This window comes from Pezoporus wallicus, unplaced genomic scaffold (assembly GCF_028554395.1).
Source record: "Pezoporus wallicus isolate ANWC-B61680 ecotype Strahan unplaced genomic scaffold, APGP_CSIRO_Pwel_v1 contig_3486, whole genome shotgun sequence".
Classification (NCBI taxonomy): Eukaryota; Metazoa; Chordata; class Aves; order Psittaciformes; family Psittacidae; genus Pezoporus; species Pezoporus wallicus.
Window position 1 is genome coordinate 447,747 of NW_026642292.1, and position 20,117 is coordinate 467,863.

Sequence of the window (20,117 nt, forward strand, 5' to 3'; positions counted from 1 at the left end):
AATGTAGTGTAAGAGCAGCTCTTAATGCACTGTTTTGAAAATTGTGGGGTCAGTACTGAATAAATAAAAGTTAAAAACAACGCAGTCACAGAATCATAGAATACCAGGTTGGAAGGGACTTGAATGATCATCTGGTCCAACCTTTTTAGACAAAGCTTGACGTAGACTAGATGTCCCAGCACCTTATCCAGCTAAATTTTAAAAGTATTCGATGCTGAGGAGCCCACCACTTTGCGGGGGATATTATTCCAATTGTTGAGTGTTCTTATTGTGAAAATTTTTCCTCTTGTGCCTAGTTGGAATCTCCTCAGTACCCCTTGTCTTTTCTATGTGACTCCTTGCACAAAGGGAGCCTCCACCTTCTTTGTAGCCACCTTTTAAATACTAGAACATGATGAGCCTTGCCTTCTCTAGGCTGATCAAATGCAGTTCTCAGCCTTTTGTTATATGGCAGGCTTCCCAGTCCTTTTGCCATCTTTTTTGGCACTTCTCCAAACCATCTCCAGCCTAAGCATAACTTTTAAATATAGCAGGGACCAAAACCAGCATTCCAGGCATGGCCTGATGAGCACTGAGTATGAGAATGACATTTTTATCTCTGCTGGTGATGTAACCCAGCATCCTGTTGGCTTTCTTTGCTGCAGTAGTACACTGTTCACTCATATTGAGATTGTGTCCACCAGGACCCCCAAGTCCCTTTCCAAAGAGCTGCTGCCCAGCCAAGTAGATCCCAGCCTGCACTGCACTCTTGCTTTGTGATTGTGTTTACTCAGGTGAAAGACCTTTCATTTGTCCTTGTTGAACTTTGTAATATTCTTGTTATCCCACTCTTCCAGCCTACCCAGATCTTCCTCGAGGTGGCTTTCCTTTTCAAAGTGTTCACTTCCCCAGCAAACCGTATCCTGGGCTGCATCAAAATAAGCGTGACTATCAGGTTGAAGGAGGTGATCCTGCCCCTCTACTCTGCTCTTGTGAGACCTCACTTGGAGTATTGAGTGCAGTTCTGGTGTCCTCAACATAAAAAGGACATGGAACTGTTGGAACAAGTCCAGAGGAGGGCCACAAGGATGATGAGGGGACTGAAGCACCTCCCTTATGAAGATAGGCTGAGAAAGTTGGGGCTGTTCAGCCTGGAGAAGGGAAGGCTGTGTGGAGGCCTCATAGCAGCCTTCCAGTATCTGAAGGGGGCCTATAGGGATGATGGGGAGGGACTCTTCATTAGGGACTGTAGTGATAGGATAAGGGGTAACAGGTTAAAACTTAAACAGGGGAAGTTTAGATTGCATATAAGGAGGAAATTTTTTCCTGTTAGGGTGGTGAGGCACCGGAATGGGTTGCACAGGGAGATTGTGAATGCTCTATTCCTGGTGGTGTTCAAGGCCAAGTTGGACGGAGCCTTGGGTGATATGGTTTAGTATGAGGTGTCCCTGCCTATGGCAGGGGGGTTGGAACTAGATGATCTTAAGGTCCTTTCCAACCCTAATTATTCTATGATTCTATGATTCTATTTGTATAATCGTCAAACTTCATCAGTGTACATTTGATCCCCTCGTCCAGCTCACTTATGAAGATATTGAACAATGTTAAACCCAATATCAATCCCTGGGGTACCCCACTAGTGACAGGTAGCCAGTTTACTAAGGAGCTATATAACCCCAACCACTGGGCTGGGAACAGCTGGTCAGCCAGTTCCCACCCCTTACCCCGGCCACTTGTCAAGACTGTGATGTGTAACAAGTCTGGCTAACTATAGATGCAATAAAGGTAAATATTCTAAGTGCTACTAAAGTAGATAAATTGCCTTTCTTAATGGAGTAGTATTTGAGCAGTAGAGATTCTGAATGAATTTATTTATTACTGAGAACAATTGTATAAATATCTATTCAAGACAGATTAGTTATTGAATTTATGATTACAGTAAGCGACCTTCATTTTTGCTATCATTCTTTACTTGAAACAAAAGAAAACTTCAAGAGGCATCAGTGTTGGGAGAAAAGCATTGATGAATTGTAGTACAAAATCAATTTTTTTTAAAAAAAAACTCCTCTTCATTTTCAGAATTCCTCTCTTTGAATAATAAAATGAGAAGATGGGACTGTGAAGATTGCATTGTATTGGTTCCTAAGTTATGCATGATAAATAGTTATGTGTACCTGACACTGAAATCTATTCACAAATGACCAGTTCAAATTGGATGTTAAGTCAAGACTCTGCTGTATGAGTTGAATACAGACAGTGGCAACATAAACTTCTTTACAGACAATGAGGAGGAATGAGGGCTGTCTGGGATTTCATAGAAACTAAGATGATTGTACAGAGCTACTCATGTGCAACACATTCCCTGATGCCTCAAAGCAACAGATGTGCTGTACATGTGCATCACACCTGGTCTATGTCTACGCCTTAAAATTCACTCTCTTCACAGCACACTGAATTCATCACATATGTGATGTACCAGGGTGTTGCACACGTACAAAAATTTACCTGATACTTCCTCAGCTGTCAGGCATGCTGCACAGGCACAAAAAAACTATGAAGCTTAGGTTTATTAACAACTGCTTCCCAGTTGTAGTATATTCTCGATAAGCAACATACTGTTAATCCAGTTGTGTTGTCAAAAATCGGTCAGGATTTCTGTATGATGTGTGTGGCAGACCTGCTACTCAATAGTCATGACTGGGTTCTTTTGTGATTTCCAAGCAATTGTCAGAAGTCTTTATGAATTTTGTGGATTTCCTTTTTAAATGGAAAAAAAAGGACATGACCAAAAAATAAGAGTTTGAGAATAGTCAGGGAATGACCTTCCCAAACTTCAAATGGAAGATCAGCTAAGTTTAATCAAATTTTCCTGTAATGATTTTTTGCTAATTCATTATGGAATCAAAATTGCAATGTTCATGGTTGTAAAAAGCTGCATGCTGCATGAACTAAATTGAAACACTTAAATGTTTAAGGAAAGTTTGGGTAGGGTTTTGAGCAAACATAGTTTAGTGGAATATGCCCCTGCCCATGGCAGGGGAGTTGGAACTGGATCATCCTTAAGTTCCCTTCCAAACAAAACCATTTCATGATTCTACAATAAATTGTCACCCAGGTGTCTTATATTCACCCCAAGCAAATTTTATTCATTATGAATCTGGACTAAAAATTGGAGGGAATAAAGTTAAATGCATCTTCATTCAGTTCACTAATGTGATCGCTGCTTATTTTTAGCAGTATATAGTTAAACATTTTTAAATGTGTTTGAATAAAAATCTACATAGATTTATATTTATTTGGGTAAACATATTTCTAGGACTTATTTATGAATTTCAATTAGATTTGCTATGTAGAAAGGGGCTTTTCAATATCTGTTATTAGGCTCCAAAATGCTGAAAATCAGATCCTATCAGAAGAAATAGGTATTTTCTCATAGGTTGTTGTGTTCAAACCTCATAGTAAATAGATACTTCAGATTCCTGACCATGTCTGTCAAGGTCGCTATCCTTACAAGCCTGGTGAATTCCATTTGAGAAGACCAGTTCTCTCCAGTCTTGACCAATTCAGCTATGATCTTTCCAATTAAAATAAAATAAAATCTGTTTTATGGGTGGCCCATGGAAATTACATTATTTTGTACTTTATAAAGCAAAGATTTTGCTAGTCTTTCAATAAAAATATTTATGTACATTCTTCATAAAATACTGGCAAATAGACTCTGTGATATACTTATTAGGAATACTCATGCTGAAAATACTTATTTTGTCATATTTGCGGAATTGCCCATTTTCCTGTAAGTGATGAGACAGGGTGTGTTCTTTGGGTTTTGTTGCTTTTTTGGAGGCATGGGGATTAATATTTCTGTGGAGTCAAGATCATCATTAAACAATCTCATTATCTCTGAATGAAAAAGCAATGGTGCAGGAGCAAGAAATTTCTGCGTACAGGTGGCATGTTAGCTTGTATCCAGTATAATAGTAATCATTGGACTTACTTTTATATAAACTTTGACACTGAACTCACAAATACTGAACTATTTTTTCCTCTCCTGTACTCCATTTCCTTGAGTTTCCTGCCAAAATTCCTCAGAGTTGCCGCAGAGATATCAGTGTCCTATAGCAATTCTATTAGGAATGAAGACAACTCATTCAGACCACTGTAACTGAAATAATATTTAATGCTTCCAATCTTCAGCATTCTTTGCTAACATTAACCTACAACATATCAGAAAGCCCCAGAATGATATTATCATTATTCCTGTTCTAAAAAAAATCATAAGCACGAGGTTAAGGGAGGCACAGGACTTCAAATGGACTTTATCATGTAATGGGCATTGCATAGCAATAACAAAACTTCAAAAATAATAATGAAAAACAGGGAAATTCTGAAGTTGGCTCCCATTCTCCTCCAAGATCTTAATTAGACACTGCCAGTGGGAATTCCAGTGTAAAAACAATCAGTTGAATATTGTTTTGATTAATAGATCAACAGTCAAAAAGGCGTGTTAGCTCTGTGCTAACGTGTAAATTAATAAGTAAGTTAATATTAATGTTGAAGTCACCAGTCATCTAATATAATTAGCAGTTAAAGCAATACCACATGAAAATTAAAATGAAATCCTTTTTTCTTCTTAATCAATTTAATAAAAGGTACCATTTACCCCTGAGGAAGAAGATATCTGAGTTGTTGCTCCGAATTGAATTCAGAAAACTAGTCTTGAGCCACAGGTAGGATTACTTTTCTTTCTAATTTTCCTTTTTAATAAATGAAGAAGATGCCAAGAACTTAACAGTGAGGAAAATTTTTCCCTCTACAAACAGAACATTTTGAAGGGGGAAGTCCTCCAACTGCTTTCTTCTTCCCTTGTTCTGGACTTCATAGATAAGTCTCTGTTTCAGTTTCAAGAGGGTATTTGAAGTAGAGAAAGCACAGGAAAAATTATGAGGTTTCCAAACCAACCTTTATCACTATCTTAGCCCAAAATATAACAGAACAGTATATGCATCACCTAGAATCAAGCACTGGCACTTCTGAAGCATGAAATACTCTATTAGTTCATCAGCATGCCACTTGTACACTAAAGAAAAGTAATGGCAGCTGGGCTGAGTTGGAAATTCCTCTACAATAGTTACAAATAAATAATTTTAAAAGAAGCATTAGGTAGCATGCTCAGCTTTAGCTGTAAACCCCCATGACACTTAAGATTAGATGAAATACATCACAGACATAATATTTTTGATACAACTACATAGACATTAATTAATGCAGGAAAAAAATAATAACAAATATATGTTAATACTTCTTTTATGAAAGCAAAGCTTCAGAACTAAAAGCATGTGCTCACTCAGAACAGTGTAAGAAGTCCCCAAAATCCTGAAAATTTTCAGTAGCAAATAAATACTAACCAACTAACCGTATCTTCTGCATACATAAGTAATAATGATGAGTCTTATAGTTGGAAAGGACTGCTGACTTAGGAAAAAACCTACTATATATTAATGTTGAAGTCATCAGTCATCTAATATAATTAGGAGTTAAAGCAGTACCACATGAAAACAAAAAAAAAATCATTTTTCCTTCTAAATCAATTTAATAAAAATCATTTACCCCTGAGGAAGTAAGTATCTGAGTTTTTGTTCCAAACTGAATTCTGAAAATTAGTCTTGAAGTACAGGTAGGATTACTTTTCTTTCTTATTTTCCTTTTTAATAAATGAGGAAGATGCCAATGACATAATCAGAGATTTCCCACAAGTGAAGTCAGGAACAACCTCACCCAACCCTAATTAGGTTTGTATTCTTTTGAGATTTCCAAATCTGTTTTGGCATTTTGTGAGATTCTCTAGCAAGAAAGATCATCATGACATATATGTAACTTCCACTGGATATGCTTGCAGTGAAAGACTGGTTTTATATGAGTAAACACTAACATTTCTACCCTAAGAAGAAAATTTATAGTTCAGCATATAACCAGTATATATGTAAATGTCAGACTGTACACCTAAAGTGGAAATGGTTATATTTTCTGTGTGAATTGAAGGCATTCAATTTACAATTGATAACAAATCTTCATTCTGCATGAATAGGGCATTGCAGCCTCTTAGCAACAGGGGGCACTTTCAGCCTCATGCGAATGCTCACTGAATGCATTGCGGCAGCTAAAACAGATGGTGTAGGGATGGAAGAGAGTTTATTAGGGAAAGCATTAATTTTTTTTTTTGTTTTTTTTGTTTGTTTGTTTTTTTAATTGAGGAAATGCAGTATTCCTTTTATTTACTTTTTTTCCAGCTTTTGGGGCCAAGTTGGATGAAATAGAAATATAAGTCCATCTTGTAAAAACCCAAAAAAGCCTTTTACATTATCCCTGTTGCAATTTTATGATTTACGGTTCTAAATATAAGCTGGCCGATATTTTCCTACTCAAATGGTAACTCCACAGCCTGTTTGGCGTGGGTACAATTATTCACAGCTGTATGCAAGATGTTAAATGCAGAACAGCATCTCTAGCTGCCTCCTGCATACTGTCGACAAAAAATATTCATCTGATTCCTCTCTTTAAACAATTCCTCTAAATGACAAAAACCTGCTCAGAGGTACTAAGATATAGCCGGAGAAGAAAAAACATATCAAAGGCAAACTAGTCCCATTTTTACTTTAGGATACCAGGAAAATGGTGAATCTATGCTCTATGTTCATCTACTTCAAAATTCCGCAGTAATCTCATTCTTCACATAAATTCAGGTAAGTGTAATGTAGACAGATTATGCATACTGACATGGTTTTAATAATTGAATTGTTTAGATTAAAAATAATAGTTGGTTACTCAGTCAATTCCCTCCACACTATCTCTATATCACCACTGGAAGATAATTTACAAAGGTCACTGTACATGCACTCCCCATATAAAAATGAACACCATCCTGAAGGTGTAAGAAGCTGTGTTTAAAAATCACATAAATAAAATGAGAAAGTAGTGTAAACTTAAATTGTCTTGTATACTTACTTTTTTTTATTTAAGTATCATTCTAAGCTTGCATTTCAGCACCACTACTTCTTAATGTCTGCATCCAATTGAAATCTATTCCAGATTGAAGGATTCATTTACAGGAACATCAAAACTGTCAAATATTTTTCTAGTTCAGGACTCTGAATATTCTGAAATTTGTATCTCTAATTCATTTCAGAGTGATACACAGGAGTTACTTTTTCTTTAAGGATCTGATATGTTGATGAGCAAAATGAGGACAAGATGTTACATGTACTGTTATATAAAACAGTATGTCCATGAGTTACTGTACCAAAGGAATGCTCTTAATGGACATTTACCAAAGTAAATTTGAAATTGACTTTTATTCTTTTTTTCCCCAAAATGCAGGATATTAGAAAAAAAAAAAACACAACAGACCAAAGACACACACACACAAAAAAAAAACAAACCAAACCAAAACAAAAACCTATCCCTCTTGTTAGAAACCAATTCTCTTCAAAGGCGTGTGTGGAGTTTGTCGAGATTTTTTCTAAACACCTCTCTCACCTCTCAATGCAAACAACAAAGGCAATAACGTCTATTTCTTGTAGAAGCAAGCCTATTATTAAAACTAATGTGTTTTAGTGGGTTTTGGGGAAATACTTTATCAAGCAGAGATCTAGATTGGAAAGATGGGTATTGGCAAACAACAGGGAAGTCTAAACACCATCTTTTAATTTGAGAGCTCAGAATAAAATGGATTAAAAATGTTAAAAAGCTTTCTTTTAAGACAGCACTTGAACTGAAATACTATGAGAATATTAATTTCAGTGACAAGATATGTAGCCTAGATTTTTTGAAAGCATCTCTTTAAAGTCATACTTACTTAAAATTGTGTTCCTCACTTTCTCAATCCAACACAGATTGCATCTTTGCAATTGGTAGACTTTTTTTTCCTTTATATGCCAAATATTTTCTTTTGGGGATTTGGCAATTTCAATATTGAAACTGTAGATTCTGCCTAGAAGTTGGGCAAACTTATAAAATGTGGTTAATATAAAATGAGGTATTTCATGTAAAAGTCACAAGGTTTAGCAGGATGCTTCTTTTCATTATACTGGTTATAGCTATTCCTCAGCTGTTCATTTATAAGTAAGGAGAGGGTAACTTCTTCAAAAGTAATATCTTCTCCTAAAGAAAATGGTGAAATGGGTGCAGTTTATACCGAGGTAAGAATTTCTGGTAAACACTGAGATGTTTGGCTTCCAGTTTCCTCAAGTCAACTGTGAGTCTAAAAAAAAAATTTTCTTTCAGAAGTTCAAGTTGTCATCATGTCAGCCTGAAGAAACTACATTGTATTCAGTGAAGTATTAAATAAAAGAGTTAATTTTCTAAGATAAAAGAAAAAAGGGGTATTCATTATATGTTATTATTTAATGGATCTGCTGTAACTGTACTGGCACTTCTTTAACTAACCCATTGACACCGACAAAGGTTTTTCTGAACATGGGAGCCATGCCCACCTTCACACAACTTTCAAAAAAGTTAAGACTTTTAGCTGTGGATCTGGCAAATCATACTAACTTAAACCAGCTCTAATTTAAATGCTAACATACTGATTTGTATATTTGGAGCCAATTTTTCAAATGCCTACACCATCAGTTAATTTCAGAAGTACCCATCTTACAATTAGGTATCAGAATTAAAAACTACGTCAAAAATGGTCAGAGATGAGAAAATGAGACTGGTATTTATATTTCAGAAATGTTTCACTAAAAGTATATTGCATATTCAGAAATCTTAACACAAAGAATGCCAGATGATTGTGCAAATTTATCTATTTCTTCACCACTTATTTTCGAGTGCAATGGTTCTCCATTTTATACCACAAAATATAATACAGTTAATTCATTCCTTGCTAATTCCTTTGTTCTTGTGCTGGTCAACCCCTGGTTGTTAAATTATTATTATCCCCATTGCTAGACCTTCAATAAAAAAAAAAAAAGACTTCTTAATTCATAGGTTTTTGAGTGGGAGGATTGTTTTGGCTTGTTTTTTTGTTTTGTTTTTGTTTTTTTGTTTTGGTGGTGGTGGTGGTGGCTTTTGGTTTTGTTTTCATTTTCCTCAAAGAAAAAAGAAATAAGACAGTATTTCACAGTGAAACACAATAATATAAACATACAAGTGAATCTTATTTCCATTGCCATAGAAAAGATTTTAAATATGAAGACCATTCTACAGATGGTAAAATTCAGAACACAAATCACCACAGCTCTGTGTAATGTTGTTCCCCACTTCTAAAGTAATTTAGAAGTCTCTAAAAAAAAAATTGGGCACTATATATGATCCCTTTTAGTACAGTTTCTTTACTGGATGCAGCTGGAGAGTAAATTATCATTTACCAATGGGATGAATAGAATAAAAAATACATTACAACATTTTTTTCACTCAGTCTGTTACTGGAGAGACATAATGGAGCCTGAAGTACCTGGTACATCCTTGATAGAAAGTCAAGAGAAACAGAGCAAAACCATGGCCCTCCCAGACCCCCCCCCAAAAAAAAGAAAATTTTAGTGAAATTCCCACTAAATCTGATAGACTGGATCCAGAAGCCATTGAATTTGAAAGTAACCATAGGGGATATTATTTTTATGCAATTTGTATGCAGAATAGAAAATCTGAAATAACATATTTTTTAATTTTCACAACTCAGTAGCGCCAAGATGTGTATAGCTCTCAGTATTGTGAGAATGTCAACTATGGTTTAATAATTTCTTTACATACTCAGCAGAGTCACTCATTTAAGAAAGGGCTTCTAAAGTGACATCACGGAGACTGTGTTAGTAAACTCTTACTCACAATAGTTGTTGAATAGTTTTTAGAGAGATTATTCGTCAGCCCCAAAACAAGATTGTTGTTCTGGCCTGCAACACCTGCTATACTTTGTAGATAGCCATGGTAAGATTTATTTGTATTTATGGGTGGGTTGCATGTGTTTCCACTCATTCTGTACAAAGGAGTTCTATGACATAGATTTCAGATTTTCCCTGCAAGTGCAAATATGGTATACATCCAGTCTCGGTGGTTTTAGGTTAGGAAAGGTACCAATAGTTTGAGAACAAAAATGGAATCTTTATAGTACTGCATATAATAAGGTTTTCTCCTCTAACAGTCTGCAGTGATCTCAAAACAATTCTCATCTAAGCAGGTGTATAAGAGATTTAAAATTATAATACTAAGAAAGTTAAGGCAGTTATAAAAGAAAGTGCACTCAAGTATGTATTCAAGGTATGTGAGTCCCATTGCAACTATGAGTTAATGTGTCATCTTTCATTTTTATGTACTCTGGCATCAGTAGAAAATATAACATGGTGTATGCCTTGTTGAACATAATGTAACATTACTTCTTTACACACTAAATCATGTCGAGCTTTTTACATAAAGAGACAGTCTAGCAGAGGCTATGCATACATTGTCATTTAATGCACTGTTAATGGAGGTATCACATTATTTCAATAACTCACCTGATACAAAGTTTTCAAAACATGTTCAGTATTATAATAAAAACAATATTAGCAACAGGAAGGTAGTAGATTGACATAGAAATCATGATATAGAACTGGTCCTGAAGACCAGCAAAGACAGAAGTTAGGGTATATAAATAGGAATGATAAAACTATGATTTCCTGAAAGTATTACTTTAACAAAACTGAAACATGTGATGAGAATATATGGATTGCCAAAACATTTTTTCCTTCTTTTTTTTTTTTTTTTGTAGACAAGTTTCCAAGTGTTATAGTTTAAGCTCTTATAACTGAAACTCATTTTAGTCTTGACCATGGTGTTTTTTCAAGATATTTTCAAACTCAAAGAATTACTTCCACTCCTAAAATGTTAACCTTTTTCTCTCACTTTATATAAAGGGATTTTTGAATTAGCAGATTTTTTCTACAAGCTAGACATTGAAGTTCTAGCTTTTGGTCAATGCTGTTGCTACCCACATCATAACCATTATTTATTCTGCAGTAAAATCTGAAACTTTATATAGTCTGAGATACCTAGCAAGCTCAACACTAAAAGATACAACTCCAAAATGCAAATTTGCTGACATTAAGTATGTAATACCTAAATATCATAAATATGATCTTTAAAATACAGATCAGTTACGGAATTTTTTACTGGGACACTTTGACCAGTACGACAAGTGTAACAGTTTTCCATTACTCTGGTTGGGATTTAATTCTTGAGACCACATTTTGGGTTCTACCATCAAAAGCTGAATCTCAGTGCAATGGCATGGAAGCTTTAATGAAGCAGAAGAGCTGCATTTAACTGAATGTCTGAAGCTGAAAAATAAAACAAAACCCTGGAGCTAGCACTTCACAGATTCACAGGGATATTTGTGCCTTCCCTCTCTCCCCATTCAGTGTTGAACAAAACACACGTGCACAGTCTTGGAAAAACTTGAGTCTCAAAGGAGTTCAGCAGCAGAACATTCAATGCTTGAACTACTGTAGAGCCCTAGTAGTCTCATGGGATTCAAAAGGTAACATTTTCTGAGACATTTAAGAGCCACTCGTGTGTTTTAAGACTACCATGCACTTCTTCCCTAAAGATTCATAGAGCACACATAGTTAACGATCTGGTAAAACACTGAAGTGCTATGACTTCTGTAATTCCCTTTTTTTCCCATGCCAAGTGCAGTGTAGAGTCCTGTGGAAGCAGCCTGCTCCCTTCAGCTTAGCCAGGCTGTCACTGCTCTCTGTATGCTGTATGTTGCGAGGTTTCCTTACGCAATATACCAAGGAAGTTAAAGCTGAATCCAAACTAACAGGACAGCTGAGGGAATAAATCTTCTAAATACAATTTAGCCAATATCTGATCTATACATATCCACTCTGGATCTTTGAAGTCCTTTGGAATGAATGTCTGGTGGGAGACATGGCAGATTTGTAAGTTTGTTTGGTTTTGGTTTGGAATTATACATATAATTGTGCACCATATAGGTCAGGGAAAGGCACAGTTTGTAGACTAAGATGATGAAAAATATTGTGAACATCTGTAGACCCAGACCTCCAAATGATAAAATATAATCATTATGTAACCTGCACAGTAAGACTGATCTTCATATACCTGTCAAAAAACAAGTATACCTGCCATTGCCTGTTTATCTCAGTATCAGTTCGTAAGCACACTCAAATTAATAGCTAATGAAAAAATGCATGACGTACTGAAAGAGGCTTAGTGTATAAGATGATTTTAAATACGAGTAGAGTTATTACATTGTCCATTTGGGATGACAAATTCACAGAAAGGACACAGCTTGTAAGTGGATAGATTAAAATTAATCTAAAATTATAAACATTAAAAAGTCTACACTGTGCTCTACTGGAGGCTTAGCTAAATCTAACTCTTAGCTACAAGGTTGAAGCCTTATTAAAATATATTTTTTGTGAGTTTTTTGAGTTCTCATTAGATTCCAGCTGAGCAGACATAGAAAAGAAATTGTCAATGTCATAGATTTTTCTGGGGGTGTTTGGGATGAGATTTGAAAAAATAAAATCTACCAAAAATTACTTTGTGATGTTTTTTATCCAAACTTCTTACTAATTTTTTCTTGTTACAGCTAATAATAGACCGTAATGAATAGATGAAATCCAGTAAGTGATAAAGAACTCTTGTAGCCCTTATTATATGTTTTTTGAGTTAATGAACTATTTTGAAAAGGAGGAAAACATAATGCTGGTTAAATATTTAAAAGTCCCCTTTTAACTATCAGATGAAATGAATCATCTAAATACTCAGTGACTGAACATCTGCAGTATTACTTTTGTTACTGTAGCTCAAGTGCAGCTAAATGCTCTCATATTGTGGATTGGTTTTAATGGTTCTTTGCAAGATATCTGTAAGGTTCAGAACTGATGGTAGAGCCATCAAGGTTCTTGACAACTGAGGGAGAAGATTTAATTAAACATATAAGCATCCTCAATAAGCAACCAAACAATTTTACTGCTGTTTCAAAAAAGAATAAAGGCAAGATACTGAAAGAAAAACTTCTCACAAAACAGAATTTTCAACTTATTTGGGTATGCATCACCAGCTATACAGATTCTTCTAATAAATCTTTGTAATTATGAACTTGCCTCAACATCCCTTGTGCAACAAGTGTTTCACATGCCAGCTGCTAGAGTAGTACCATTACTATGAAAGGCACGTGGTCCAGTATCTGGAGGAATCCAAAGTCTGAGAAGTCAGCTACAGAAGACACCAATGTTGCTTATATGTGTATATTCTACTTATGACATTTATTCCTAATCCTGACCAGCTGAAGATGAAAAGCAGGATTGGGTGATCTGCGTTGACAATGTTTATGTGAGTGCTGTTTTTGCTCATGTGGGACAGGCATTGATCTTCATCTAGGTCGGTCTATGTGGCTGGTTGTGAGAACTCCGGGAGGGGGGGGCAGTGTGTGTGTGTGCATGCTACTGTATATGCACAAGCATGTGTGTAGGTGTGTCTCTGTATGTGCACATGTACAGAGCAGCTTCCAATCTGTGTGACTAAAGAGGCATCACTGGGTCTTAGAGTCCACCAAAGTCAGTGAGAGCAGATTGGGAAGGAAAAAATTCTTGTATCCTGAAGTCCACTATCTCCAGCAACCTCTATTTATATTTGTTACAAAAAAACTTGTCATCTCCATCATCCAGTCAAAATTTTCTTTACCTATAAAATCCATATTATGGAGCCTACACAAATTATTAAAACAACCTTCCTTGGCATAGGACCAATTAATAATATAATTGCAGCAGTAAATGTGCAAAAGACAACTGACTCAGAATTCTCCTGGCATTAAATGTATGATGGAAATGATTTTGCCATGATGCAGTAAGTTAATGAACTGGATATTCAGCTTCTAACCATGCATATCTAAACCAGTTTTTGGTCAATTTCAACTTTCTGTTGTCTCTCTTAATTTCAGCAAACAGGCAAGAATATTGTAAACATATGCTTTGTGTGCTTCCCAAGCCCATCATTTTTAATTTTTCTTCTGGGAAAGGCAGTCAACGTGAGTGAGTATTATTGGGAATTAGATAGCTAAGCAGGAACTAGGGAGACTCTAGTTTAGTTTGAAAGAGCAATTCAGAAGTGCTGAGCAGCCTCACAGGATTGGGCCCATGCAGTGTAAGCTGCATCGTGAAACAGTAAAATATTGATTGGGTATCATTCCTCAGTGTGTAGCTGTAATATTGTAATTGAATGAAAGCCTAATTGTAAGAAAGCCTATTTAAAGGTCACAAAGCAATGAAATTAACAGTAATTAAAAAAAAAAAATCCTTTGAACAGCATTTTTTTCCCCCATCTGAAGCAACTTCACTATAAAGCATCATACAACCTGTCACATATTGCTACAGTTGAGAGTTCTGTGCTCCAGCAATAGGCCACATTTTTCGGAGAGGAAAGGCAAAGCTCTTTTGTTTTTAAATATGTGACAAGCAACAAGTTATACATTTTCCAATTTTCTAGGTAGCAGAAGGCTAATTATATTTTATAATTAAACATTATTATATCTGATAGTCAGTATAACTCTGCTCCCAAAATAATCAAATGATAATGAATCAAATAAGAAAGCAGAAAGAACAAAACATTATGGTGTGTAGAACACTAGTTTCATATGTAATAATAACCATAAAAATCTCCCTCTGGCCATAGTTTTTACACGAGCTAAGCTACTTCCAGTCATCCTTTAAAAAGAAATTAGAAGATGGAACATTTTAAAAGTGCTAGTCATAAATTGCTCAGAGCCTGGAAAATAAATCTCAACTGGCAGGCTTCATTTATCTCAGTTTCTATGCCCCATATTTTCAAAGCCAAACTTCTTCCCAATGATCCTTTGCTCGTTGTCCCTGCTGTACACCAGACTTACACTGCTATGGGATGAACCTCGATTTAGTTTTAGGTAAAATGCTTGTGTTAATCTCCTGTCTGAAAGCTCATCATTCTTTCTTGTGAGATGTGTGTTGTTTCTTGATCCCTGACCAGGTAAGGAGCATAGCAAGATCAGTATCACTGGTATTTTGGCAATAAACAAGTGAAACAGGTAAAGCTGTTATTCAGAAAAAAAAGTGCTCTGACCCTTTTTTGAAGTCTCAAGACATCTAGCTGGGACCAAAGCTTAGTTCTGTTGCTGCTTGAAAAGCTCCCTAGCATGGTGCAATCAAAAGGTGAGCCATCCATAACTGACACAATAGATGATGTCACGAACTAGTGAAAATTTTATAATGGCTATCTATAAGCTCTTTATAGCTAGAATTTTAGCATGGAATGATATAAATGTGGAAAAGTAGCTGTAGATACATAGAAGTTGATCCTGTTTACAAATTCCAAAAAAAAGGTTCTTAATACAAACTGCATCCATCCATCAGAGTCTTCAGATAACTTAGAATAAGAAACTGAAGGAGTCTGTGTTGACATTACAGAATATTGGTCTTAGCTTTTGTGTTTCATTTTATGCAAAAGGAAAATTGATAATATTTTCTACATGCCTATTGGGTAGCTTAAAACCTTTGCATTTTGAACAAGTTTTCAGATGAAACGTTAACTGCCAAACAGACTGCCACTACTGCCTTTAATTTTTGATATCACTTTTTATTGTTCTGCCCAGTATTCTTTTGCTCCAGAAGTTTGGATGGTACTATTTTTCCTTTGTAACCTAGCAGGCTGGAAAAAGCAGAACAACATATGGAGTGATTTACACATGGGAAATTTAGCACTTGAATGTTGTATAAAAATGCTTAACACTTATGTATCCCTCCAGTATTTCAGAATGCTTTATTAATAATATTTAACTGCTTTTACACTCTCCTTAAAAAATATATCACAAGTACACAGTGTTTGGGTCATTTAAACAAAGAAATATTTTTTTTTTCTTTTGTCTAAAGAAGTATATATGATGTTTTCAATATTATTTTAGGACCTCATGCTAGGCTTTTATGAAAAATGGGTTTAATAATAAAGTCTTAACAGAAAAATAAACAGTCCCTTGATCTCAGGTGAACTGAAGATTCTTAACTGTATAACTCTTCAAGCAAATGCTGAAGCTTCACAATTCCAAGACCTAAGACAGCTGTGAACACTTGTGGTAGTTTAAGCTCAGTCATAAATCAGCCACGTAGTCCTCACTCACTCCCCCCTCCTCCCCTTTCCACCCCCCTTCTCCTGGAGGGATGGGGAGGAGAATCAAAAGAATGTAACTCTCGTGGGTTGAGATAAGAACAGCCCAGTAACTAAGGTATAACATAAACCACTACTGCTACCACAAATAATAATAACTATAAGGGAAATAACAAGGGAAGAGAATACAATACCACCCACCAACTGATACCCAGCCTGACTGAGCAGTGAACTAGCCCTTCCAGGTAACTCTCAGTTTACATCCTGGGCATGACGTGCTGTGGTATGGAATACCTCTTTGGTTAGTTTGGATCAGGCGTCCTGTCTTTGCTTCTTCCCGGCTTCCCCTCCTCCCTGGCAGAGCATGAGACTCAGAAAGTCCTTGGTCAGACTAAACATTTGAGCAGTAACTAAAAACATTGGTGTTATCAGCAATGTTCCCAGGCTGAAAGCCAGAAACACAGCACTGCACCAGCTACTAAGAAGAAGAAAAAATGACTGCTACTGCTGAACCCAGGACAACACGTAGAATATATCAGAAAACTTCAGCATTTGTTATAAAGAGCTCTCTAAGAAATCGGTTTAAATTCTGAGCAGTAGAAGAGGACTTTACCCCTCTCTAAAGAAGAGGATCTTTACCCTAGATAAGGTAGGGTCACTATTGGAATGGATGCTTGAAAACAAAATTATCCCAGGAAAGATACGCTTGTTAGGATCTATTACACTATTACACTCTGGCTAGTAGTACTGTTTGTGTCCTAGGCTCATCCACATGTATTCAAGTAAGATTTGCTTACTATGGAAACAATACATATAAACCACAACCCACCAGCATCTAGGAAATATCTTTGCTCTTCATTTCAAATTTAAATTGTAGGGAAGTTTCATGTCTTTTGGCAATTACCTCTACTAGATACTCACAGCATTCCTCTAGAGAGCTTTCTACATGTTGATAGGAATCAAAATATGAGGATAACTTGCAGATGGAGCAAAATAATTCCAGCTTGTCAATGCTGGAGAGAGATACCATTAAAATTGCAGTTTGCGATTTTTTGATTTGTGATTGGTTATTTAGACCTGTAAACACCATATCTTCTTTTGCTGTTGTGTTCCGGTATTTCCTTGTTCCTGTTGATTTTAATTTCCTTCCACTGTCCCTCTTACTAGCTACTTTGCCTTCCATGAGAAAATCCCTCCCTTAAACTGTTTGAGAATAAAAAGAGTAAGATTTAGTTACAGAATAAAGAAAGAAAGAAAAATTGCGTTTCCATCTCTCACTGACTGAAACACTTCTTTTAATAGGGGAAATGGTTTAAATAAAAAAAAAAAGTAATTATTAGAAGGGAACACAATGATATTAAAATTCTCAGAGTGCTACCTGAAATATTTCAATCAACTAGCTTTATAAAAACTCTGATTTCACATCTTTCTGTTTGAAGCAGTCACGTTCCCTGATTTTCCTCCCTTCTAGTATGACCAAAAAATAGAAGCCTAGTTATCAGCCAAAATAGAAAAAAAAAAGTTAATCTAAAATATCAAAAAAATATTAGTAAGAATCAATATTTATACTATCAAGGCAAACAAACAAGGGGGAAAGAGATGTGACTATGCTATTTGTGACTCTGTTTAGATGAAGTAAAAGGAAAATTGTTTCACAATCAAACTGTGCTGAAACTAATTGATACCAAAATAAGTCTACTAAAAAGGGACTTCTGCAATAAAACGATGAAAATTCAGGAAAATTTGACTGGATAAGGGAAAAGAGCACTAAGAATCTGTACTGTTGTTTCTTCCCATTAAAGGCAAACATAATATGGTAAAGTAAATAGAAATTAAAAACATTTGACATAGCTGGAAGGAATTTTGCATTGTGCCTAAATCTGTTCTAGAAAAAAAGAACAATTTTTTAGGACAAAACCACTCTTTACAGTAGGGAGTGTGGAGTACTTTTGAATTTTAGAGAACTGGTAAGAGACAGTAAAATAATCAGCATATGCTGGTCATGTTTAAATAATCCCAGTGAATTACCAGATTTTGCTCAAACATTTATAATCCTGATTCAGAAGCATATTTAATATCTAGTTACTACTGAAGAAAGTAGCAGTTTTCTAGCTTTATTGTTCTTAGCAAACACTGCATTTTGTAAATACATTCTTTATTTACATACATTTATTACATAAAAATCCCATGTTGTAAATCAAGCACTTGAAAATTAGAAAATGTCAAATATGTACATGTATTTCTCCAGCTTCAACATCCACTTTACATATTGGACAAAGGAAGGGCCCAGGAAAAATGAAGTTATATGCTTCTGAAATTAACATGTGCCATGATGGTATGCAGGGAAATAAGCACCACATTAATCTATTTATTCCTATAGTTTAATTTTTTGAGTTGTAGATATTATTAGCATTTTGATGTAATGTTTGAATATAATATTAAGAACTATTTTCAGACGAGTGATGCATAAAATAATAGTTGATTAGGAAATAGGTTTGTTTTTTTTCTTATTATTAAACTTTCATGAAGCCCATGATTTTAATTTTAAACCTTCACTGTTTTCTGGTGGAAGGTGGAAGTCACCAAGTCTATAGGTAAGGACAGAGCTTGCAGATCATTAGTTTTGTGCATTGCCACAATCCTCCCTTCTGCCAAAAGGATTCCCATAGAACACTTTGCTGTTGCTTTTATGATGGTGTAAACCAAATATTTTTATATTTATGCTGTTGTTAGTTTTGCCTCTTACTAAAATATTATCTATTTTATCTGTAGACGGAAAAAAAGTCTTCCACTTTTTTTGTTTGAGCTCCCGTATGGTTGGTCATAATGATGAATGAGTGACTAGATTTGAAAGTCACAGAGTATTTGTGATTAATTTTGATGAAATATTTCAGTGCTCAGCACATATGAAAATCATGACATCTAAATGATAGGAAAGTCACTTTGAATATATGATTCTTACATTTTCCTTTTAGAAAGCTGCATGTACTAAAACCCACGGATTTTTTTGCTAAGCAGATTAAAAGGAAGATATATACATCTATGGCAGAAAACAACAAAAATCATGTAATAGTAGGTGCTTGAAATTTTTCAGGAGTTTTTTGTTTTCAATATATTTACCACTAGCTGAAGTGCTTTATGCAGTTTTATCTATCTCATTTCTAACACATAGGCTTTACATTCTGAAATGAAGTCTAAATTCTATAATACTGTAATTCCTATTAAAGTACAATTCCAAGGATTTCTCAGCATATTTCCTCTTATGCAACCCTAGATCTCATGCTGCATCTGAATGGGGAGTTCTTTTCCCTTGGCTTCCTCAGTGAGGCTGCTAGGAAAGGTACCAATTAGCACCTTTCCAATGTTCATAAGAGTCACCACAGTTAAGCTGTTTACTGACAGCCTAACACACCCTCATGAGATGGGAATCTGATGTTACTGTTTATAGATCAGAAATCTGTGACTGTTTTAGTGAGCACAGGAATATCTTATCCATATTTCCCAAATTGTGAGATGTAAAATGTAATCTGAAGGAGCTCTAGAACAGGAGGACAGTGCTTGCTGGAAAGTAAATGCTTTCCACTCCTTACATGTTTTGCAGCAATGACTCTGTTGTAAGCAAGATGGATGATACATTGTGAGGAAGGACATGGTGGTATTTGTGGGTGTATCAAGCGTTTTGCACATTGGCAGAATGAGCAAGAACACTATTACAGCTAACAGGAAATAGCTAGCGGCGTTTTATTTATGCAGGCATTGACAGTGATGGGTGGATTATTTTGGAACAATTTCACTACTGAGGCAGATATTCTGGCTGCTTCCAGCACTGTTGTATGCCTATCTTAAGGAGTGTTCTTGGATGAAATATGCCCAAACCAGAGCTTCCTTGGAAAAGTAAATACCTAAATCTGCTTGATTTGGAGGTTTAAATGAGCTTGCAATAAGCTCTTAACACATTTGAATTTCACCATACAAGCAACCCCCAGACTAAAAGAAACAAA